General features: G+C 44.7%; 1 pseudogene; it reads right to left on the reverse strand.

Moving 5' to 3' along the window:
* Positions 1–23,136, reverse strand: part of LOC135513866 (protein patched homolog 1-like) — a 133,339-nt pseudogene that overhangs the window by 79,248 nt on the left and 30,955 nt on the right.

Here is a 23,136-nt window from a genome sequence, read left to right on the forward strand (position 1 = left end):
TGTGATGTGTATAATGTTTGATGTGTATAATGTGTGATGTGTATAATGTATGATGTGTATAATGTATGATGTGTACAATGTTTGACGTGATGTGTATCATGTTTGATGTGTATAATGTGTGATGTGTATAATGTGTGATGTGTATAATGTTTGATGTGTATAATGTGTGATGTGTATAATGTGTGATGTGTATCATGTGTGATGTGTATAATGTTTGATGTGTATAATGTGTGATGTGTATAATGTGTGATGTGTATAATGTATGATATGTATATTGTATGATATGTATAATATGTGATGTGTGTAATGAGTGATGTGTATAATGGGTGATGTGTATAATGAGTGATGTGTAGAATGAGTGATGTGTGTAATGTGTGATGTGTCTAATGAGTGATTTTTATAATGAGTGATGTGTGTAATGAGTGATGTGTATAATTAGTGATGTGTATAATGAGTGATGTGTAGAATGAGTGATGTGATGTGTACAATCCTATTGTGATGATGTGGATAATGTATGATGTTTATAATGTTTGATGTGTATAATGTATGATGTGATGTGTATAATGTGTGATGTGTATAATGTTTGATGTGTATAATGTGTGATGTGCATAATGTGTGTTGTGATGTGTATAATGTGTATCATGTGTGGTGTGTATAATGAGTGATGTGTATAATGCATGATGTGTTTAATGTGTGATGTGTATAATGTGGGATGTGTGTAATGAGTGATGTGTATAATGTGTGATGTGTATAATGTTTGATGTGTATAATGTGTGATGTGTATAATGTGTGATGTGTATAATGTGTGATGTGTATAATGCTTGATGTGTATCATGTGTGATGTGTATAATGTGTGATGTGTATAATGTGTGATGTGTATAATGTTTGATGTGTATAATGTGTGATGTGTATAATGTATGACGTGTATAATGTATGATGTGTATAATGTTTGACGTGATGTGTATCATGTTTGATGTGTATAATGTGTGATGTGTATCATGTGTGATGTGTATAATGTTTGATGTGTATAATGTGTGATGTGTATAATGTATGATGTGTATAATGTATGATGTGTACAATGTTTGACGTGATGTGTATCATGTTTGATGTGTATAATGTGTGATGTGTATAATGTGTGATGTGTATAATGTTTGATGTGTATAATGTGTGATGTGTATAATGTGTGATGTGTATCATGTGTGATGTGTATAATGTTTGATGTGTATAATGTGTGATGTGTATAATGTGTGATGTGTATAATGTATGATATGTATATTGTATGATATGTATAATATGTGATGTGTGTAATGAGTGATGTGTATAATGGGTGATGTGTATAATGAGTGATGTGTAGAATGAGTGATGTGTGTAATGTGTGATGTGTCTAATGAGTGATTTTTATAATGAGTGATGTGTGTAATGAGTGATTTTTATAATGAGTGATGTGTGTAATGAGTGATGTGTATAATTAGTGATGTGTATAATGAGTGATGTGTAGAATGAGTGATGTGTGTAATGTGTGATGTGTACAATCCTATTACGTGTATATTTCGTGATGTGGATAATGTATGATGTTTATAATGTTTGATGTGTATAATGTATATTGTGGATAATGTACGATGTATACAATGTGTGATGTGTATAATTTGTGATGTGTACAATGTGTGATGTAATTTGTATAATGTATGATGTGCATAATGTGTGTTGTGATGTGTATAATGTGTATCATGTGTGGTGTGTATAATGAGTGATGTGTATAATGCATGATGTGTTTAATGTGTGATGTGTATAATGTGGGATGTGTGTAATGAGTGATGTGTATAATGTGGGATGTGTGTAATGAGTGATGTGTATAATGTATTATGTATATACCGTTTGATGTTATGTGTACAATGTGTGATGTGTATAATGTGTGATGTTTATAATGTGTGATGTGTATAATGTGGGATGTGTGTAATGAGTGATGTGTATAATGAGTGATGTGTATAATGTGTGATGTGTATAATGAGTGATGTGTATAATGAGTGATGTGTATAATGAGTGATGTGTATAATGAGTGATGTGTATAATGTGTGATGTGTGTAATGAGTGATGTGTATAATGAGTGACGTGTATAATAAGTGATGTGTATAATGAGTGATGTGTGTAATGAGTGATGTGTATAATGAGTGATGTGTATAATAAGTGATGTGTATAATGAGTGATGTGTATAATGAGTGATGTGTGTAATGTGTGATGTGTGTAATATTTATAATGAGTGATGTGTATAATGGGTGATGTGTGTAATGAGTGATGTGTATAATGAGTGATCTGTATAATGAGTGATGTGTATAATGAGTGATGTGTAGAATGAGTGATGTGTGTAATGTGTGATGTGTATAATGAGTGATGTGTATAATGAGTGATGTGTGTAATGAGTGATGTGTACAATGAGTGATGTGTATAATAAGTGATGTGTATAATGAGTGATGTGTATAATGAGTGATGTGTGTAATGTGTGATGTGTGTAATGTTTATAATGAGTGATGTGTATAATGGGTGATGTGTGTAATGAGTGATGTGTATAATGAGTGATGTGTATAATGGGTGATGTGTATAATGGGTGATGTGTATAATGAGTGATGTGTATAATGAGTGATGTGTGTAATGTGTGATGTGTGTAATGTGTACTCACGGCAGGTAGACCATTCCAGACTGGAGCTTGGCTCCCTCCCAGAAACAGTCCAGCGGAGTGATAATGAGACAGGGGTGGAGCTTTTCAATGATCTGACAGGAGAATGCAGACACCATGTTACCACTGATGCTATAATCAGTACAGTAGAACATCGCATTATACTAAAATCACATTATGGTTACATTAAATTATAGTAACATCACATGATAGTAACATCACAACAACTTCTTGATGATCTGACCGGAGACAGCAGAAACCACGTGACCACTGACGCTCTCCAACTACTAATCACATTCTATTCCTCTGTATGAGAGGCAGTGTTTGGTGTAGAAAGAGAAAGACAAACCCAGTTCACTCATGCTTACCTGGTTCACAAAATGAGCTTCAGTATCCATTTCTCCTGATTTGTAGCATAAATGTTCCAATTTCCATTGTCTGAAATGGAGGCAATCAATATATCACTTGTACAACAGCTTTGAACAATCCTAAAACATAATTTGTTTGAATATGTGTGTGTGTGTGTGTGCGTGTGTGTTAGAGTGTCACCTGTTATGGCGGCGAACGTGCACTCAGCTGGTGTGTGTGTATGTGTGCATGTAAGTACAGTTTATGTGGGTGTGTGTTACCTGTTAAAGAGGTAAACGTGCACTTGGCTGGCACTGATGGCTGAGTCCAGGTGTTGTTGTAGCGCCTCCAAAGTGAGCACGTTAGCGCCCTCCTGGCGCGGTGCCTGAATCATCAGCTGGGGACTGAACATGGACTCCTCGCCCATCTTCAGACGTGTGTATTTCAGCTCCTGATTCACCCTTCCGCCCACTGCACACCAGAGTACAGACACACAGTCAGTATTGTATGTACACACACCAACACATATTACATACACAACTTTCAGAACCTGGTCTAATGTACAAAAACACACAACCTTCTATAACAAACTATAAAATCACATGAATGTATATATACATCAGCCTTTCTGAAAGAACAACAATGCATGTGATGACTTGTCAGCCCCGGTTACCAATATCTTTTCCAATAGCCTTAGAATGTCAGTACAGTGTCATAAAATGCCAGTCTCTACCTCAGTATTTGATCTCTGACTCAGCCTTACAAAGGCAAAAAAGGAGTGAGAAAGTCATTCTTCCGTCCCCTTCCTCCCTCACTACCTAGCATGGTGGGGCTAAGCCCTGTACGTGAGCTCCGAGCCCCAACAGCTTCAAAAGCAGCCTTTCGGTACCAGCCATGCCTCTCTACCTCCAAACCTGCTAGCCACGGCTTCTCTCTGACATACTGTTACATTTACATAAAGGTACAAGATAACACTATCCATTTTTTAAAGAGTGATTTTTCCCTATAAGATGAGACATCATTGTCTCCAGCTCTGCCTCTAGAGGACAAGTCAGACCAGTAGAACGTAAGCCGTATGCTGCAGGTAGCTGTCCTATCACTCCTGACCAGAGAACATTCCTGTTATTTTCCAGATGATTCCACAAGTTAATCTACTGTGTATGGCCGACATCCATTCGCCCTGCCTAAAGCTCGAACCCATATGTTGTGAAACAGCCACGTTCGTTTGGGATATTACAACAACAAAGAAGTCACTTCCTCGATCATCACTGCATGCGTTTCATAAAACAGCAGAATATCTACCTGAGCTCGACCAATTAATCGGAATGGCCGATTAATTTCAATTTCAATTTTTTTTTACAACTTTATTTAATGAGGCAAGTCAGTTAAGAACACATTCTTATTTTCAATGATGGCCTAGGAACGGTGGGTTAACTGCCTTGTTCAGGGGCAGAACGACAGATTTTTACCTTGTCAGCTCAGGGATTCAATCTTGCAACCTTACAGTTAACTAGTCCAACGTTCTTACCACCTGATTACATTGCACTCCACGAGGGGCCTGCCTGTTACGCGAATGCAGTAAGCCAAGGTAAGTTGCTAGCTAGCATTAAACTTATCATATAAAAAACAATCAATCAATCATAATCACTAGCTATAAATACACATGGTTGATGATATTACTAGTTTATCTAGCGTGTCCTGCGTTGCATATAGTCGATGCGGTGCGCATTCGCGAAAAGGGACTTTCTTTGCTCCAACATGTACCTAACCATAAACATCAATGCCTTTCTTAAAATCAATGCACAGAAGTATATATCTTTAAACCTGCATATTTACTGTAGCTAAAAGAAAGGTGAGCAGGCAATATTAACCAGGTGAAATTGTCACTTCTCTCGTGTTCATTGCAAGCAGAGTCAGGGTACATGCAACAGTTTGGGCTGCCTGGCTCATTGCGAACTAACGATGTGAAATGGCTAGCTAGTAGGCGGGGTGCGTGATAATAGCTTTTCAAACATCACTCGCTCTGAGACTTGGAGTAGTTGTTCCCCTTGCTCTGCATGGGTAACGCTGCTTCGAGGGTGGCTGTTGTCGATGTGAAATACAAATGGTACAGAGAGAAATAGTCCTATAATTCCTATAATAACTACAACCTAAAACTTCTTACCTGGGAATATTGAAGACTCATGTTAAAAGGAACCACCAGCTTTCATATGTTCTAATGTTCTGAGCAAGGAACTTAAACGTTAGCTTACTTACATGGCACATATTGCACTTTTACTTTCTTCTCCAACAATTTTTTTTTAATTATTTAAACCAAATTGAACATGTTTCATTATTCATTTGAAGCTAAATTGATTTTATTGACGTATTATATTAAGTTAAAATAAGTGTTCATTCAGTATTGTTGTAATTATCATTATTACAAATAAATAAATAAAAATCACCCGATTAATCGGTATCGGTTTTTTTTTTGTTCCTCCAATAATCGGTATCGGCGTTGAAAAATCATAAATGGTCAACCTCTAATATCTACAGTAATTGTTTTTTACAGACAGCTGCTGGACTCTCCTCTCCTCTTTCATAAGCAAAACGATAACAAAAGGAGCTAGGGCACTGTTTCACCAAATGTGTATTCTGGCTTTAAATCCAGACATCACTGCCTCTGTCCTCCAGAATCGTAGCTGGTGAGGTTGACACAGAGCATTTGAACAAAGTCTCTTTACCACAGATCATCTCTGCTCACCATTTAGCATTGGCAGACTAACATGATGTAGAATGTCAAGACATGTTGGTGTTTCAACAGCCATGCCACTGGCTGGCAAATCGTTGGTTCAATATCACTGGGACAACTTTGTGTATGCACACCTGTGTAAAAGTCCTTCCGCCAGTGTGTGTTTGTTTGATGAAAATATGCACCAAGTGCAGTCCTCTCTGCGCGTGTGTGTGTGTGTGTGTGTGTGTGTGTGTGTGTGTGTGTGTGTGTGTGTGTGTGTGTGTGTGTGTGTGTGTGTGTGTGTGTGTGTGTGTGTGTGTGTGTGTGTGTGTCTCTCTCTCGCACACACACAAAGTTCTGTTAGAAGAATTGCTGAGAACGCTGTGTGAAAATCTGTTTAGTTTTATATGCTACAATCCAATTGAACAATTGTTCGACTACAATTCCTGATTCAAACGTAGGTGGAGTATTTTTATTTTTATTTCACCTTTATTTAACCAGATAGGCTAGTTGAGAACAAGTTCTCATTTGCAACTGCGACCTGGCCAAGATAAAGCATAGCAGTGTGAACAGACAACACAGAGTTACACATGGAGTAAACAATTAACAAGTCAATAACACAGTAGAAAAAAAGGGGAGTCTATATACATTGTGTGCAAAAAGGCATGAGGAGGTAGGCGAATAATTACAATTTTGCAGATTAACACTGGGGTGATAAATGATCAGATGGTCATGTACAGGTAGAGATACTGGTGTGCAAAAGAGCAGAAAAGTAAATAAATAAAAACAGTATGGGGATGAGGTAGGTGAAAATGGGTGGGCTATTTACCAATAGACTATGTACAGCTGCAGCGATCGGTTAGCTGCTCAGATAGCACATGTTTGAAGTTGGTGAGGGAGATGAAAGTCTCCAACTTCAGGGATTTTTACAATTCGTTCCAGTCACAGGCAGCAGAGTACTGGAACGAAAGGCGGCCAAATGAGGTGTTGGCTTTAGGGATGATCAGTGAGATACACCTGCTGGAGCGCGTGCTACGGATGGGTGTTGCCATCGTGACCAGTGAACTGAAATAAGGCGGAGCTTTACCTAGCATGGACTTTAGCACACAGCAATCGTTTGAAAAGCATGCATTTTGTTTTACTAGCGTTTAAGAGCAGTTGGAGGCCACGGAAGGAGTGTTGTATGGCATTGAAGCTCGTTTGAAGGTTAGATAGCACAGTGTCCAAGGACGGACCGGAAGTATATAGAATGGTGTCGTCTGCGTAGAGGTGGATCAGGGAATCGCCCGCAGCAAGAGCAACATCATTGATATATACAGAGAAAAAAGTCGGTCCAAGAATTGAACCATGTGGCACCCCCATAGAGACTGCCAGAGGACCGGACAGCATGCCCTCCGATTTGACACACTGAACTCTGTCTGCAAAGTAATTGGTGAACCAGGCAAGGCAGTCATCCGAAAAACCGAGGCTACTGAGTCTGCCGATAAGAATATGGTGATTGACAGAGTCGAAAGCCTTGGCAAGATCGATGAAGACGGCTGCACAGTACTGTCTTTTGTCGATGGCGGTTATGATATCGTTTAGTACCTTGAGTGTGGCTGAAGTGCACCCGTGACCGGCTCGGAAACCAGATTGCACAGCGGAGAAGGTACGGTGGGATTCGAAATGGTCAGTGACCTGTTTGTTGACTTGGCTTTCGAAAACCTTAGATAGGCAGGGCAGGATGGATATAGGTCTGTAACAGTTTGGGTCCAGGGTATCTCCCCCTTTGAAGAGGGGGATGACTGCGGCAGCTTTCCAATCCTTGGGGATCTCAGACGATATGAAAGAGAGGTTGAACAGGCTGGTAATAGGGGTTGCGAGAATGGCGGCGGATAGTTTCAGAAATAGAGGGTCCAGATTGTCAAGCCCAGCTGATTTGTACGGGTCCAGGTTTTGCAGCTCTTTCAGAACATCTGCTATCTGGATTTGGGTAAAGGAGAACCTGGAAGGGCTTGGGCGAGGAGCTGGGGGGGGGGAGCTGTTGGCAGAGGTTGGAGTAGCCAGGCGGAAGGCATGGCCAGCCGTTGAGAAATGCTTGTTGAGGTTTTCGATAATCATGGATTTATCGGTGGCGACCGTGTTACCTAGCCTCAGTGCTGTGGGCAGCTGGGAGGAGGTGCTCTTGTTCTCCATGGAATTCACAGTATCCCAGAACTTTTTGGAGTTGGAGCTACAGGATGCAAACTTCTGCCTGAAGAAGCTGGCCTTAGCTTTCCTGACTGACTGCGTGTATTGGTTCCTGACTTCCCTGAACAGTTGCATATCGCGGGGACTATTCGATGCTATTGCAGTCCGCCACAGGATGTTTTCGTGCTGGTTGAGGGCAGCCAGGTCTGGAGTGAACCAAGGGCTGTATCTGTTCTTAGTTCTGCATTTTTTGAACGGAGCATGCTTATCTAAAATGGTGAGGAAGTTACTTTTAAAGAATGACCAGGCATCCTCAACTGACGGGATGAGGTCAATGTCCTTCCAGGATACCCGGGCCAGGTCGATTAGAAAGGCCTGCTCACAGAAGTGTTTTAGGGAGCGTTTGACAGTGATGAGGGGTGGTCGTTTGACTGCGGCTCCGTAGCGGATACAGGCAATGAGGCAGTGATCGCTGAGATCCTGGTTGAAGACAGCGGAGGTGTATTTGGAGGGCCAGTTGGTCAGGATGACGTCTATGAGGGTTCCCTTGTTTACAGAGTTAGGGTTGTACCTGGTGGGTTCCTTGATGATTTGTGTGAGATTGAGGGCATCTAGCTTAGATTGTAGGACTGCCGGGGTGTTAAGCATATCCCAGTTTAGGTCACCTAAAAGAACAAACTCTGAAGCTAGATGGGGGGCGATCAATTCACAAATGGTGTCCAGGGCACAGCTGGGAGCTGAGGGGGGTCGGTAGCAGGAGGCAACAGTGAGAGACTTATTTCTGGAGAGAGTAATTTTCAAAATTAGTAGTTCGAACTGTTTGGGTATGGACCTGGAAAGTATGACATTACTTTGCAGGCTATCTCTGCAGTAGACTGCAACTCCTCCCCCTTTGGCAGTTCTATCTTGACGGAAGATGTTATAGTTGGGTATGGAAATCTCTGAATTTTTGGTGGCCTTCCTGAGCCAGGACTCAGACACGGCAAGGACATCAGGGTTAGCAGAGTGTGCTAAAGCAGTGAGTAAAACAAACTTAGGGAGGAGGCTTCTGATGTTGACATGCATGAAACCAAGGCTTTTTCGATCACAGAAGTCAACAAATGAGGGTGCCTGGGGACATGCAGGGCCTGGGTTTACCTCCACATCACCCGCGGAACAGAGAAGGAGTAGTATGAGGGTGCGGCTAAAGGCTATCAAAACTGTTCGCCTAGAGCATTGGGAACAGAGAATAAGAGGAGCAGGTTTCTGGGCATGGTAGAATATATTCAGGGCATAATGCGCAGACAGGGGTATGGTGGGGTGCGGGTACAGCGGAGGTAAGCCCAGGCACTGGGTGATGATGAGAGAGGTTGTATCTCTGGACATGCTGGTTGTAATGGGTGAGGTCACCGCATGTGTGGGAGGTGGGACAAAGGAGGTATCAGGGGTATGAAGAGTGGAACTAGGGGCTCCATTGTGAACTAAAACAATGATAACTAACCTGAACAACAGTATACAAGGCATATTGACATTTGAGAGAGACATACAGCGAGGCATACAGTAATCACAGGTGTTGAATTGGGAAAGCTAGCTAAAACAGTAGGTGAGACAACAACAGCTAATCAGCTAGCACAATAACAGCAGGTAAAATGGCGTTGACTAGGCAACGGGGCCAACAGATAAAACATAAATAGCAGAATGGAGTACCGTGATTAATGGACAGTCCAGCGTGCATCAGCTATGTAGCCAAGTGATCAGTGTCCAGGGGGCAGGGAAGCTGGATTAGTGAGTGTTATCCAGGTTAAAAAAAACTAACAATGACTAAATAGCCTGTAGCTAGTTAGCTGGTTAGCTTCTGGAGGTTCTTGAGTGTGTTCTAAAAATTAAAAATAATAGCGATTCCGTATCACATTGGGTGAGGCAGGTTACCGGAAGTTATAAACAAATTAAAAATCGAAAAGAGATAAGAGAGTAAATATGGGTCCAGTGAGTGTTTGGGACGCGGCGATTCAGACTGTTAGCAGGCCTGTGCTAACAAGCTAACAGTTAGTAGGTCGGGGCTAAACAAGGTAGCAGTTAGTGGACCGGGGCCAAACAAGCTGGCAGTTAGCAGGCCGAAATAGCAAGCAAGGAGATAGCAAGGGCTAGAGAGTTAGCCTTTGGGGGACGTCGCGATGGGGTGAGTCTGTTTATTCCTCTTCATGCGGTGACATCGATAGACCGGTCGTGGGTCCGGGTAATTGTAGCCCCGTAGTATGCTACGGTGGTAGGTATATTGTAGCCCAGGAGTATGCTACGGTGGTAGCACAGGGGCTCTGGCCGGGATAGCTTCAAGATAAGTGGGTGGAAACGCTAGCCAGCAGTAGTCATCCGGGGTTGCGGTTTAGCTAGATAACTAGTTGTGAAGATCCAGCTGAAAGATGTTCCGTTTGCGGTGGGAATCCGGGGATAAAAAATGAATAGGTCCGTTATGCTCTGGTTAGAGTCGCGTTGTTCAAACTGGCGAGAGCTTTCTGAGCTAAAGGTTAGCTGATGACCGGTTAGCTGAAGACCGCTAGCATAGCTGGTAGTTAGCTGGCTAGCTTCAGTTGGGGGGTACCGGTTCCGAAGGAAATATATATACTTTAGGAAAAAAATAGCTACATTGGGTGAGGCGGGTTGCAGGTGAGTATTTGGAAGCTGAGGTTTAGCAAAGTGTTTTAAAAGATATGCGAAGAAAAAAATATGTAAAAACGAAAAAAGACGATATATACAAGGGACACGACACGTCTGACGTCTTACTGCTTCGCCATCTATTGTCAGCATATTGTAATCGTTTTAAAGTTAAGCATGTAATCTGTCTGGGCCAGACCACCCAGTCAGACCAGAGAGCAACATGGAGGGAGGGGGCCATGTCTGGCAGTATTAGGGAAACACACTCTTATTTTTTTTCTCGACCCAAACACAGCGCACCCATCTGATCTAGTTTGAGAGCATGCTTACAATCACCATTATAAATAGCATGCCTGAGATGGGTGGTGACATGCTTTTTACTGCTCACTCCCTCTTCTCCCCTCATCTACATAAACCTACATGGAACTGATTTACCTACACCTGCATGGAACTGATCTAACTACACCTGCATGGAACTGATCTAACTACACCTGCATGGAACTGATCTAACAACACCTACATGGAACTGATCGAACTACACCTGCATGGAACTGATCTAACTACACCTACATGGAACTGATTTAACTACACCTGCATGGAACTGATCTACCTACACCTACATGGAACTGATCGACCTACACCTGCATTGAACTGATCTAACTACACCTGCATTGAACTGATCTACCTACACCTGCATTGAACTGATCTACCTACACCTGCATGGAACTGATCGACCTACACCTGCATTGAACTGATCTACCTACACCTGCATGGAACTGATCTACCTACACCTACATGGAACTGATCTAACTACACCTGCATTGAACTGATCTACCTACACCTGCATGGAACTGATCTACCTACACCTGCATTGAACTGATCTACCTACACCTGCATGGAACTGATCTACCTACACCTGCATTGAACTGATCTAAATACACCGGCATGGAACTGATCTACCTACACCTGCATTGAACTGATCTACCTACAACTGCATGGAACTGATCTAACTACACCTGCATTGAACTGATCTACCTACACCCGCATTGAACTGATCTACCTACACCTGCATGGAACTGATCTAACTACACCTACATTGAACTGATCTACCTACACCTGCATGGAACTGATTTACCTACACCTACATGGAACTGATCTACATGCAACTCATAGAACTGATCTACCTACACCTGTATGGAACTGATCTGCATGCAACTCATAGAACTGATCTACCTACACCTGTATGGAACTGATCTGCATGCAACTCATAGAACTGATCTACCTATACCTGTATGGAACTGATCTACATGCAACTCATAGAACTGATCTACCTATACCTGTATGGAACTGATCTGCATGCAACTCATAGAACTGATCTACCTACACCTGTATGGAACTGATCTACCTACACCTGTATGGAACTGATCTGCATGCAACTCATAGAACTGATCTACCTATACCTGTATGGAACTGATCTACATGCAACTCATAGAACTGATCTACCTACACCTGTATGGAACTGATCTGCATGCAACTCATAGAACTGATCTACCTATACCTGTATGGAACTGATCTACATGCAACTCATAGAACTGATCTACCTACACCTGTATGGAACTGATCTACATGCAACTCATAGAACTGATCTACCTACACCTGTATGGAACTGATCTGCATGCAAGTCATAGAACTGATCTACCTACACCTGTATGGAACTGATCTACCTACACCTGTATGGGACTGATCTACATGCAACTCATAGAACTGATCTACCTACACCTGTATGGAACTGATCTACCTACACCTGTATGGAACTGATCTACATGCAACTCATAGAACTGATCTACCTACACCTGTATGGAACTGATCTACCTACACCTGTATGGAACTGATCTACATGCAACTCATAGAACTGATCTACCTACACCTGTATGGAACTGATCTACCTGCAACTCATAGAACTGATCTACCTACACCTGTATGGAACTGATCTACCTACACCTGTATGGAACTGATCTGCATGCAAGTCATAGAACTGATCTACCTACACCTGTATGGAACTGATCTACATGCAACTCATAGAACTGATCTACCTATACCTGTATGGAACTGATCTACATGCAACTCATAGAACTGATCTACCTACACCTGTATGGAACTGATCTACCTACACCTGTATGGAACTGATCTACATGCAACTCATAGAACTGATCTACCTACACCTGTATGGAACTGATCTACCTACACCTGTATGGAACTGATCTACCTACACCTGTATGGAACTGATCTACATGCAACTCATAGAACTGATCTACCTACACCTGTATGGAACTGATCTACATGCAACTCATAGAACTGATCTACCTACACCTGTATGGAACTGATCTACCTACACCTGTATGGAACTGATCTACCTGCAACTCATAGAACTGATATACCTACAACTGTGTGGTGTCTGTGTCATAGAACTGATGTGTACACCTGTATGGTGTACCTACACCTGTATGGAACTGATCTACATGCAACTCATAGAACTGATCTGTACACCTGTGTGTGTGTGTGTGTGTGTGTGTGTGTGTGTGTGTGTGTGTGTGTGTGTGTGTGTGTGTGTGTGTGTGTGCGTGTGTGTGTGTGTGTGTGTGTGTCCTGTCCAGAACCGTGTAACATGTATTGTGGTTGCTCATGGTTACACTGTACTTCCAGCAGTAACCCTAGCCCTACGTGCAGCATAATAATGAGCAAGTGCAATACTTGTTACCTATACTTGAATTATGACACAGTTATAAGGAGTCAAGAGGCTCTTCAGTCTGCAAGGAGTCACCGAAAGGATATCAACAAACTGGCCAATCAAAATGGTGCAAAACAGTCCAATGTTCTGAACACATTCCAAACCCAGAATGCCACAAGTTCTGGAGATCACAAAGATGACTTGGGGGTAGGACAGAGAAGAGGAATGCAGAGAGACAGAAACAAATACACACATACCCCCCCCCCCCCTCTTTCTGTCTACAGGAAACAGCACATTAAGACCTCAGGTTTGGTAAATTCCACACTTCACAGGGTTGCAAAGTTTTGAGGTCAGCACTCGCCGAGCCTCAGGGTGAAATTAACACCCCAGTTGGAACAAAAAGGTGTGTGTGTGTGTGTGTGTGTGTGTGTGTGTGTGTGTGTGTGTGTAACTGTGTGTGTGTGTGTATCTGTGTGTGTGTGTGTGTGTGTGTGTGTAACTGTGTTCTATAATGACACATATTCACACGTTGTTGCTTTCGGCTTCGCATATCCCCAAGGTGTCTCCTTTCTACATAAACAGTTCTGACCTCCAACACAGGGCCAGGTCCTCTCTGACCTCCAACACAGGGCCAGGTCCTCTCTGACCTCCAACACAGGGCCAGGTCCTCTCTGACCTCCAACACAGGGCCAGGTCCTCTCTGACCTCCAACACAGGGCCAGGTCCTCTCTGACCTCCAACACAGGGCCAGGTCCTCTCTGACCTCCAACACAGGGCCAGGTCCTCTCTGACCTCCAACACAGGGCCAGGTCCTATGAGGACCAGGTCCTCACTGAACTCCTGACCTGTACTGTACTGTTCTCTGCTGTTCTGTGCTGTTCTGTGCTGTGCTGTTCTGTGCTGTTCTGTATTGTGCTGTGCTGTTCTGTATTGTTCTCTGCTGTTCTGTGCTGTTCTGTGCTGTTCTGTACTGTGCTGTGCTGTTCTGTGCTGTTCTGTACTGTTCTGTACTGTGCTGTGCTGAACTGTTCTCTGCTGTGCTATTCTGTGCTGTTCTATACTGTGCTGTTCTATACTGGGCTGTGGTGTTCTGTGCTGTGGTGTGCTGTGCTGTGGTGGGCTGTGGTGTGCTGTAGTGTGAAGGGCTGTGCTGTGCAGTAGTGGGCTGTGCTGTGCTGTGGTGTGATGACTAGACTAGAGTAGAGTCACAACATAGGGTTCCCATAGCCAGTGAGTCAGTCTCCTCCACAAATCAGGGTTCCCCTAGCCAGTCAGTTAGTCTCCTCCACAACATAGGGTTCCCCTAGTCAGTGTGTCATTCTCCTCAACAACATAGGGTTCCCCAGTCAGTCAGTCAGTCTCCTCCACAACATTGGGTTCCCCCAGTCAGTCAGTCTCCTCCACAACATAGGTTTCCCCAGGCAGTCAGTCTGTCAGTCAGTCAGTCAGTCAGTCTCCTCCACAACATAGGGTTCCCCCAGTCAGTGAGTCAGTCTCCTCCACAACATAGGTTTCCACCGTCAGTGAGTCAGTCTCCTCCACAACACATGGTTTCCCAGTCAGTCAGTCTCTTCCACAACATAGGGTTCCCTCAGTCAGTCAGTCTCCTCCACAGCATTGGGTTCCCACAGTCAATGAGTCAGTCTCCTCCACAACATAGGGTTCCCCCAGTCAGTGAGTCAGTCTCCTCCACAACATAGGGTTCCCCAGTCAGTCAGTCAGCCAACCAGTCTCCTCCACAACACAGGGTTCCCCCAGTCAGTGAGTCAGCCTTCTCAACAACACAGGGTTCCACTAGCCAGTCAGTCAGTCTCCTCCACAACATAGGGTTCCCATAGCCAGTGAGTCAGCCTCCTCAACAACACAGGGTTCCCCTAGCCAGTCAGTCAGTCTCCTCCACAACATAGGGTTCCCCAGTCAGTCAGTCTCCTCCACAACATAGGGTTCCCTCAGCCAGTCAGTCAGTCAATCTCTTCCACAACACAGGGTTCCCTGTCTCCTGTCATCTTCACGTCAGCCATTCTGCAGTTCACGCTTACCCCACCACTTCTTAATAGAAAAACAGCACACATCCACCAATGCCAACGGAACAAGGCAGTGTGTGTGTGTGTGTGTGTGACTGTGTTCCGAGCCTTCAGTGAGGGCATTCAGTTTGTTGCATAACATTAAACCCTAGTCCCCGCTATTCTCAAACCAGAGGGGGTGGGGAGAAGAGAGAGTCACCTCCACAAATAGGGGGAGAGTCTGTCAGTCAGGGCAGTCTCCTCCAAAATAGGGGGAGAAGAGGAGAGAGCATGTCCACAAAAGGGGGAGAAGAGGAGAGAGGAGGTCCACAAAAGGGTTCCCCCAGGGGAGAAAGGAGAGAGCATGTCCACAACAAAAGGGGGAGAAGAGAAGGTAAAGAGGGGGAAGAGCAGGTCAACAAACAGGGGGGAGAAGAGGAGAGTGAGCATGTCAACAAAAGGGGGGAGAAGAGAGCAGGTAAAAGGGGGAGAAGAGAAGGTGTCTCCTGTCAAGTCAGGGGAGAAGACGGAGAGAGCATGTAAAAGGGGAGAAGAGGAGAGAGCATGTAAAAGGGGGAGAAGAGGAGAGAGCATGTAAAAGGGGGAGAAGAGGAGAGAGCATGTAAAAGGGGAGAAGAGGAGAGAGCACGTAAAAGGGGGAGAAGAGAAGGTAAAGAGGGGGAAAAGAGGAGAGAGCAGGTAAAGGGGGAGAAGGGGGAGCAGGTAAAAGGGGGAGAAGAGAAGGTAAAGAGGGGGAGAAGAGGAGAGAGTAGGTAAAAGGGGGGGAGCAGGTAAAAGGGTGAGAAGAGAGCAGGTAAAAGGGGGTGAAGAGAAGGTAAAGAGGGGGAAGAGCAGGTAAAAGGGGGAGAAGAAGAGAGAGTAGGTAAAATGGGGGGAGCAGGTAAAAGGGGGAGAAGAGAGCAGGTAAAAGGGGGTGAAGAGAAGGTAAAGAGGGGGAAGAGCAGGTAAAAGGGGGAGAAGAAGAGAGAGTAGGTAAAAGGGGGGAGCAGGTAAAAGGGGGAGAAGAGAGCAGGTAAAAGGAGGGAAGAGGAGAGAGCAGGTAAAAGGGGGAAGAGGAGAGAGCAGGTAAAAGGGGGAGAAGAGGAGAGAGCAGGTAAAAGGGGGAGAAGAGGAGAGTGCAGGTAAAAGGGGAGAGAAGGGGAGAGAGCCGAAAAGCCGGTTCCGGTTGGAGCGAGCGGTCGCATCTACACTTCGGCCCGCAGGTAGTATAACTTTTCATTACATTTCGTTATAGTACAACGGTTTGATTTGTCTAATCTTAGCAATTTCTTCTTAGCTAGCTACATAGCCGTCTTTGTATCAACGACAATTGCATAATTATCGTATTTCGTCGTCCTAACGTATCTGCCCAGCAGCTAGCTAAGCAGCTAGCTAACATCCACTGTCCACTAGCACTGTAGAAACTATTACACTCAACTGAACGACTCGATTAGCGTAGTGTCAGCTAGCTACATAGTTGTCTTCGTATCCAAGATAATTGTGCAGTTTAGAGTGTGTAGACTTAGAGTGATTATCTTAATTTACCGAGGTTAGCTAGCCAGCTATTTGTCGTCCTTAACGTAGGAAATGCTGCTAGCTAGCTAGCCAACAGCTAGCCAACCTACCGAATTGAACTCCAACTACCCGGTCAACATTCCGTCGCTCCACAGGTAGTATCACATTTTCATTTCACTTCATTACAGTTCAACGGTTTGATTTGTTTGATCGTAGCTAGCCAGCTACATAGCCGTCTTTGTATCTAAGACAATTGTGTAGTCTAGAGCGATTTTCTAGGTTAGCTGGCCAGCTATTGTCGTTCTTTTAACGTAGCTAGCCAGCTAGCCCCCGAATAGCAGCACTGTAGTAACTATTACAGTACAACGGTTTGTTTTGTTTGATCGTAGCTAGCTAGCTACATAGCCGTCTTTGTATCTAAGACAATTGTGTAGCCTAGAGCGATTTTCTAGGTTAGCTGGCCAGCTATTGTCGTTCTTTTAACGTAGCTAGCCAGCTAGCCCCCGAATAGCAGCACTGTAGTAACTATTACAGTACAACGGTTTGTTTTGTTTGATCGTAGCTAGCTAGCTACATAGCCGTCTTTGTATCTAAGACAATTGTGTAGCCTAGAGCGATTTTCTAGGTTAGCTAGCCAGCTATTGTCGTTCTTTTAAGGTAACGTAACGCAATCAACCTGCTAGCTAGCCAGCTAGCCCCCGAATAGCAGCACTGTAGAAACTATTACACTCGACGGAACGACTTGATTAGTGTAGTGTCAACATCGCAGCCACTACCAGCTAGCCTACTCCAGCAGTACTGTATCATTTCAATCATTTTAGTCAATAAGATTCTTGCTACGTAAGCTTAACTTTCTGAACATTCGAGACGTGTAGTCCACTTGTCATTCCAATCTCCTTTGCATTAGCGTAGCCTCTTCTGTACCCTGTCAACTATGTGTCTATCTATCCCTGTTCTCTCCTCTCTGCACAGACCATACAAACGCTCCACACCGCGTGGCCGCGGCCACCCTAATCTGGTGGTCCCAGCGCGCACGACCCACGTGGAGTTCCTGGTCTCCGGTAGCCTCTGGAACTGCCGATCTGCGGCCAACAAGGCAGAGTTCATCTCAGCCTATGCCTCCCTCCAGTCCCTCGACTTCCTGGCACTGACGGAAACATGGATCACCACAGATAACACTGCTACTCCTACTGCTCTCTCTTCGTCCGCCCACGTGTTCTCGCACACCCCGAGAGCTTCTGGTCAGCGGGGTGGTGGCACCGGGATCCTCATCTCTCCCAAGTGGTCATTCTCTCTCTCTCCCCTTACCCATCTATCTATCGCCTCCTTTGAATTCCATGCTGTCACAGTTACCAGCCCTTTCAAGCTTAACATCCTTATCATTTATCGCCCTCCAGGTTCCCTCGGAGAGTTCATCAATGAGCTTGATGCCTTGATAAGCTCCTTTCCTGAGGACGGCTCACCTCTCACAGTCCTGGGCGACTTTAACCTCCCCACGTCTACCTTTGACTCATTCCTCTCTGCCTCCTTCTTTCCACTCCTCTCCTCTTTTGACCTCACCCTCTCACCTTCCCCCTACTCACAAGGCAGGCAATACGCTCGACCTCATCTTTACTAGATGCTGTTCTTCCACTAACCTCATTGCAACTCCCCTCCAAGTCTCCGACCACTACCTTGTATCCTTTTCCCTCTCGCTCTCATCCAACACTTCCCACACTGCCCCTACTCGGATGGTATCGCGCCGTCCCAACCTTCGCTCTCTCTCCCCCGCTACTCTCTCCTCTTCCATCCTATCATCTCTTCCCTCTGCTCATACCTTCTCCAACCTTTCTCCTGATTCTGCCTCCTCAACCCTCCTCTCTTCCCTTTCTGCATCCTTTGACTCTCTATGTCCCCTATCCTCCAGGCCGGCTCGGTCCTCCCCTCCCGCTCCGTGGCTCGATGACTCATTGCGAGCTCACAGAACAGAGCTCCGGGCAGCCGAGCGGAAATGGAGGAAAACTCGCCTCCCTGCGGACCTGGCGTCCTTTCACTCCCTCCTCTCTACATTTTCCTCCTCTGTCTCTGCTGCTAAAGCCACTTTCTACCACTCTAAATTCCAAGCATCTGCCTCTAACCCTAGGAAGCTCTTTGCCACCTTCTCCTCCCTCCTGAATCCTCCTCCCCCCCCCCCTCCTCCCTCTCTGCAGATGACTTCGTCAACCATTTTGAAAAGAAGGTCGACGACATCCGATCCTCGTTTGCTAAGTCAAACGACACCGCTGGTTCTGCTCACACTGCCCTACCCTGTGCTCTGACCTCTTTCTCCCCTCTCTCTCCAGATGAAATCTCGCTTCTTGTGACGGCCGGCCGCCCAACAACCTGCCCGCTTGACCCTATCCCCTCCTCTCTTCTCCAGACCATTTCCGGGGACCTTCTCCCTTACCTCACCTCGCTCATCAACTCATCCCTGACCGCTGGCTACGTCCCTTCCGTCTTCAAGAGAGCGAGAGTTGCACCCCTTCTGAAAAAACCTACACTCGATCCCTCCGATGTCAACAACTACAGACCAGTATCCCTTCTTTCTTTTCTCTCCAAAACTCTTGAACGTGCCGTCCTTGGCCAGCTCTCCCGCTATCTCTCTCAGAATGACCTTCTTGATCCAAATCAGTCAGGTTACAAGACTAGTCATTCAACTGAGACTGCTCTTCTCTGCATCACGGAGGCGCTCCGCACTGCTAAAGCTAACTCTCTCTCCTCTGCTCTCATCCTTCTAGACCTATCGGCTGCCTTCGATACTGTGAACCATCAGATCCTCCTCTCCACCCTCTCCGAGTTGGGCATCTCCGGCGCGGCCCACGCTTGGATTGCGTCCTACCTGACAGGTCGCTCCTACCAGGTGGCGTGGCGAGAATCTGTCTCCCGCCACGCGCTCTCACCACTGGTGTCCCCCAGGGCTCTGTTCTAGGCCCTCTCCTATTCTCGCTATACACCAAGTCACTTGGCTCTGTCATAACCTCACATGGTCTCTCCTATCATTGCTATGCAGACGACACACAATTAATCTTCTCCTTTCCCCTTCTGATGACCAGGTGGCGAATCGCATCTCTGCATGTCTGGCAGACATATCAGTGTGGATGACGGATCACCACCTCAAGCTGAACCTCGGCAAGACGGAGCTGCTCTTCCTCCCGGGGAAGGACTGCCCGTTCCATGATCTCGCCATCACGGTTGACAACTCCATTTTGTCCTCCTCCCAGAGCGCTAAGAACCTTGGCGTGATCCTGGACAACACCCTGTCGTTCTCAACCAACATCATGGCGGTGGCCCGTTCCTGTAGGTTCATGCTCTACAACATCCGCAGAGTACGACCCTGCCTCACACAGGAAGCGGCGCAGGTCCTAATCCAGGCACTTGTCATCTCCCGTCTGGATTACTGCAACTCGCTGTTGGCTGGGCTCCCTGCCTGTGCCATTAAACCCCTACAACTCATCCAGAACGCCGCAGCCCGTCTGGTGTTCAACCTTCCCAAGTTCTCTCACGTCACCCCGCTCCTCCGCTCTCTCCACTGGCTTCCAGTTGAAGCTCGCATCCGCTACAAGACCATGGTGCTTGCCTACGGAGCTGTGAGGGGAACGGCACCGCAGTACCTCCAGGCTCTGATCAGGCCCTACACCCAAGCAAGGGCACTGCGTTCATCCACCTCTGGCCTGCTCGCCTCCCTACCATTGAGGAAGTACAGTTCCCGCTCAGCCCAGTCAAAACTGTTCGCTGCTCTGGCCCCCCAATGGTGGAACAAACTCCCTCACGACGCCAGGACAGCAGAGTCAATCACCACCTTCCGGAGACACCTGAAACCCCACCTCTTCAAGGAATACCTAGGATAGGATAAGTAATCCTTCTCACCCCCCTTAATGATTTAGATGCACTATTGTAAAGTGGCTGTTCCACTGGATGTCAGAAGGTGAATTCACCAATTTGTAAGTCGCTCTGGATAAGAGCGTCTGCTAAATGACTTAAATGTAAATGTAAATGTAGCAGGTAAAAGGGGGGAGAAGGGGATTCTAAGGAGCTGACATCACAGGGGGAGCAGGTAAACCCAACCTCCCTCTCTAGCTCGGAGGTCTCTCTCTCTCTCTCTCTCTCTCTCTCTCTCTCTCTAAAGGGCTTTATTGGCACAGGGAACGTATGTTAACATTGCCAAAGCAAGTGAAATAGATAATAAATAAAGTGAAATAAACAATCAAAAATAAACAGTAACAGTACCATTACACTCACAAAATTTCCAATTGAAAACAGACATTTCAAATTTCATATTTCACGCAATAGATATGGGAGTTTATAACAATTATTTGGTGGTCTGTGTTATCTGAGGGAAATATGTGTCTCTAATATTGTCATACGTTTGGCAGGAGGTTAGGAAGTGCAGTTCAGTATCCACCACCTGTTGTGGGCAGTGTGCACATAGCCTGTCTTCTCTTGATTGCCAGGTCTGCCAACGTCAGCCTCTCTCAAAGCTCTCCTTAATTTTGGGTCAGTCACAATGGTCAAGTATTCTGCCACTGTGTACTCTCTGTTTATGGCCAAATAGCATTCTAGTATGCAATGTTTTTTTGTTAATTCTTTCCAATATTTCCAATAATTATATTTTTGTTGTCTCGTGATTTGGTTGGGTCTAATTGTGTTGTTGTCCTGGAGTCCTGTGGGGTCTGTTTGTGTTTGTGAATAGAGCCCCAAGACCCGCTTGCTAACGGGACTCTTCTCCAGGTTCATCTCTCTGTAGGTGATAGCTTTGTTATGGAAGGTTTGAGAATCACTTCCTTTTAGGTGGTTGTAGAATTTAACAGCTCTTTTCTGGATTTTGATAATTCTGCTCTGCATGCATTTTTGGTGTTTTACGTTGTACACAGAGGATATTTTTCCAGAATTCTGCATGCAGAGTCTCAATTTGGTATTTGTCCCATTTTGTGAATTATTTGTCGGTGAACAGACCCGAGACCTCACAACCATAAAGGGCAATGGGTTCTATAACTGATTCCAGTATTTTTAACCAGATCCTAATTGGGATGTCAAATTTGATGTTTCTTTTGATGGCGTAGAAGGCACTTCTTGCCTTGTCACTCAGAACGTTCACAGCTTTGTGGAAGTTACCTGTGCAGCTGAAGTTTGGGTTGAGGTATGTATAGTTTTTGTGTGCTCTAGGGCAATTGTGTGCTCAAGGGCAATTGTGGAATTTTTATTTGTGGCCCTGGCAACTGGACCTTTTTGGAACACTATTATTTTTGTCTTACAGAGATTGACTGTTAGGGCCCAGGTCTGAGAATCTGGTTAGACAATCTAGGTGCTGCTGTAGGCCCTTATTGGTTGGGGACAGAAGAACCAGATAATCAGCAAACAGTAGACATTTTGAATTCAGATTCTAGCAGGGAGAGGCCAGGTGCTGCAGACTGTTAAAGTGATCTCGCCAATTTGTTAATATATTTGTTGAAGAGAGTGGGGCTCAAGCTGCATCCCTGTCTCACACCATGGCTTACTGGAAAGAAATGTGTGTGTTTTTGCCAATTTTAACAGAACACTTGTTGTTTGTGTACATGGAATTTATAATCTGCTATCCATTAATTTGTATAGCAGAACTTCGTACCAAATTGAGTCAGAAGCTTTTTTGATATCAACAAAGCATGAGAAGATTTTGCCTTTGTTTTGGTTGGTTTGTTTGTCAATTAGGTTGTGCAGGGTGAATATGTGGTCTGTGGTGCAGTAATTTGGTAAAAGCCAATTTGACATATGCTCAGTACTTTGTTTTCACTGAAGAAATGTATGAGTCTGCTGTTAATGATAATGCAGAGAATTTCCCCAAGGTTGCTGTTGACGCATATCCCACAGTAGTTGTTGAGGTCAAATATGACTCCACTTTTGTGGATTGGGGTGATCAGTCCTTGGTTCTAAATATTGGGGAACATGCCAGAGCTGGAATTTGTGGTCTATATATTTTATTATTTCATTGAGGATACCATCAAGACCAGAGGCCTTTTTAGGTTGGAGGGTTTGTATTTTGTCCTGTAGTGCATTCAATGTAATTTGAAAATCCGGTGGGTTCTGGTAGTCTTCAATAGTTGATTCTAAGTATTGTATTTGATCACGTATATGTTTTGCTGTTTGTTCTTTGTTATAGAGCCAAAAAGATTGTAGGAGTGGTTTATCCATGCATCTCAGTTTTGTATTGATACAGTGCATGCGGTAAGAATTCAGACCCCATCACTTTTTTTCACATTTTGTTACGTTAGAGCCTTATTCTGAAATTGATTCAATGATTTATTTTTCTCAACAATCTACACACATAATAAAAAGTGAAAACCGTTTTTTAGATAATTTTGAAAAT

Source organism: Oncorhynchus masou, chromosome 25 (assembly GCF_036934945.1).
Source record: "Oncorhynchus masou masou isolate Uvic2021 chromosome 25, UVic_Omas_1.1, whole genome shotgun sequence".
Lineage (NCBI taxonomy): Eukaryota > Metazoa > Chordata > Actinopteri > Salmoniformes > Salmonidae > Oncorhynchus > Oncorhynchus masou.